Raw genomic sequence first — 3,155 nt, 5'->3', positions numbered from 1 at the left:
AATCCTCCAACTCACCATACCACACCATCACCGCTTCCTAACATTAATCCACCCTTGCTGTTCACATAGCTCTTACCACTTTGTATTATTACTACTACATGTTTGTCTTTCACTAATTAAATGGTGACTTTTAAGAACTTTCCAGCACTTAAGACAATATAAAGCTAGTAGTAGTGTCTCAAGTGTTTGACTGAATCAGGAAGCAAATCTGTTAGAAAAAAAGAATCATGGAACAGAATTTAAAATAGGCTACTGTTCCTTACTACCTAAAACTATGCTTCTTTTGGTTTAGTTTGACCTTGTGTTTCAAGACTTCTAAGCTATAGGCTATGAATTGAATTTGAGACTTTTTTTTTTAACTTAAAGAGTGTCACATGACTCCAGTCTGCGTAGATTACCCCTGCTCTTCAGCAGTTGGCATGGTTTTTAGCCTTCTTGGTAGCCCAGGGATCATAAAAAATCATTTTCATGCTAATGTTGAAAAGATTACAGCAGAAGTGTTTCTTGAGTCAAAAAGGAAACATCTGCAGGTAGAGAATCAGCCACTGGCTTCTGGAGAGGTGGTATTGATTTATGGGTGGTGCACATGCTGGGGGCACCCTGTGGCCTTCCTGCCTGCATAGAAAAATGCTTGTGATGCACTCTGACTCATCGTCACAGACCCTTGAAGCTGTCCAGCATTCCTTCCCTAGATCCTAGGAGGGGATGGAAATTTTTATTTTTCTCAGCCAGTCTAATTCCCTTCTACATAAAGAACTGATTTCTCTGCCTTTTAGTGTAGAGAATCAATACTATCTAGTGTTTTCCCTCCCTGTTACTAAGGGAGAAAGACTTCTTTCTGCAACAGGAATGAAGAGGGCAGAGTTCCGGAGACTTGATTGGAAGGAGATTGCTATTTATTTGATAAAAACAGACTGCACTGATGACCATATCATTTCCTCTTCTTTTCAGGCTAACATTTTCATGTTATAGAAACCATTTAGGGTACCAGAATTACATATTTTTGTCTGTATTCCCTAGAGGTACTGTCAGACTAGGAAAAAATATCATTTGCTGTAGGTGACAGAAATGCTTGGAGATTTACCAAGATATGAAATAGTATCAACATCCCTAAGAGTGACCAAAAAACCATATTTCCTCAAAATTACTATTTCCCCAGAGTTTAAAAGAAATCAGGGCCTTGGGCTTAATTTGTAACATATAGTATATTCTGAAATTCTCTTTTTAATTGATTAATTGAATAATCCTTGTATATCCGTTTAAAATTTAAAGATGGTTGCATTACCTTAATTCCACTACTTTGGGGGTGTTTAGGGTTTTCTTGAGAAAATTTTAAAAAGATACTAAGTTTTAGAAATGCTATTGTTTCAGGTGAGGTAGAACTTGGCCTTATGATATTACAGAAATACTTGCATGCTATTTGAGTCTGTTTATCAGTGTGTGGGCATGAATTTTGAGGTACTCATAGTGGCCATACATACTGGAAAATATGTATTGAACCCAGATGTATGTCTTGTGGAATTAAAGGTTTAAAAATATTAATCACACAAAAATAGTAGTCCGACAACATGCCTCCTGGTTTGAGAACCAGTGCTTTTCAGAAGAAAAATCATACTATGAATTTGTCTTTGTTTCTACTGTATTGTAGCTTAAATAGATGAGGCTTTATAGACTTGGTGATTCCCTAAAGTCTATTTTAACCTTGCTTTTAATTAGCTTTTTGAGAGAGTCCAACAAGGGGACTGGAAAAAAATAAAATGGAGTCCCTCCACCTATTCTGATCATCAGACATGTCTTTCAGCAGATCAAAGATTAATCTCCCTGGAATAAATACTTTATTCTTAATCAGAACTGTGGTCTTAAGTCTATTTGTCATATATCTACTGTGGGAATATAAAAGAACATGCAGAATTATTATCCTTGATTGGTTCACGATGATAAATATTATTATACCACATTTAAGAGAAATAACTTTATGCTTTTACAGTGACTTCTTCAGTTTCTAAGGATTCAGATTAATATCTGTGCAAAATGGGGATCCTATACTTCAGTTGAGTTAAACTGGAGGGCTGGCCAGTTAGCTCAGTCGGTTAGAACATGGTGTTGGTAACACCAAAGTCAAGGGTTCGAATTCCCGTCCCTGCCAGCCACCAAAAAAAAAAAAAAAAAAAAAAAAAAAGAGTTAAAGTAGAGTTATTTGTTTACTAAGTACTTTGAAATCCTTATGCTTAGTAAATGCCAAATGTTCTTTTTATTTTTAAATTTAAGGTGAGATTTCTCAGTATTCTTAATGGTATACTATTTATTTGGAACAGATAGCATTGTATCAGTTAGCTCTTGCTATGTAACAAACCACCTCAAAATGCAGCGGCTTAAAACAGCAGGTATTTGTCATTGCTTACGAGCCTGCTGGCTACTTGGCAGTCCTTCCAGCCTCAGCTAGGCTCACTCATGCTTGTGGCCAGCTGCAGGTCAGCTCTGCTAACCTTAGCTGGTCTCTCATGTTTGGGAGTTAGCTAGCTATGGGCTGGCTGAGGATGGCTTCACCTGGGACACTTGGGCTCTCTTCCATGTCCTTGATCATCCTCCAGTAGGTTCGCCCCTCTGGTTCACATGACGTGGCCGGCTTCTCAGAGAGGGAGTGAGAGCTGGTGAGACCTCCCGTACCCAGAACTGGTGCCCCATCACCTCAGACATCCTGCTGGCCAGAGCGCCACCAGCCAGCCCACATTCAAGGGTCAGAGAAATAGATTCCATCTCTTGACGGGAAGAGCTGCAAAGTCACACCGTAAAAGGCATCGATACAGGGAAGGTAATGAATTAGGCACATTTTTTGCAATTTATCTGCCACAAGCACTTCTATATTATATGCTGTAGCTAGATTCAACTAAATCTAGACCTTGAGGTAGTGAGAGATTTTGCTGGAATCACCATTCCTATTTAGCACAAAAGTCAGGATTTCTTTCAGCAGAGAAGTTAGATCTAGACTCTTCCACACTCTGGATTTATTTGGAGAAAAAAGCAATTTAATACTTCACATTCCCTTATTGTTAAGGAGTTACTGCTTTGGATAAAATGTGGTGTTTTCTGAAAAGTCTTTTTAAAAAATATTTGTTTTATTTCTTTATTTTTTGTGGTGGCTGGCTAGTACAGAG

Source organism: Galeopterus variegatus, unplaced genomic scaffold (genome assembly GCF_000696425.1).
Source record: "Galeopterus variegatus unplaced genomic scaffold, G_variegatus-3.0.2 Scaffold1569, whole genome shotgun sequence".
Lineage (NCBI taxonomy): Eukaryota > Metazoa > Chordata > Mammalia > Dermoptera > Cynocephalidae > Galeopterus > Galeopterus variegatus.
Note: the sequence above shows the minus strand (reverse complement) of the source record.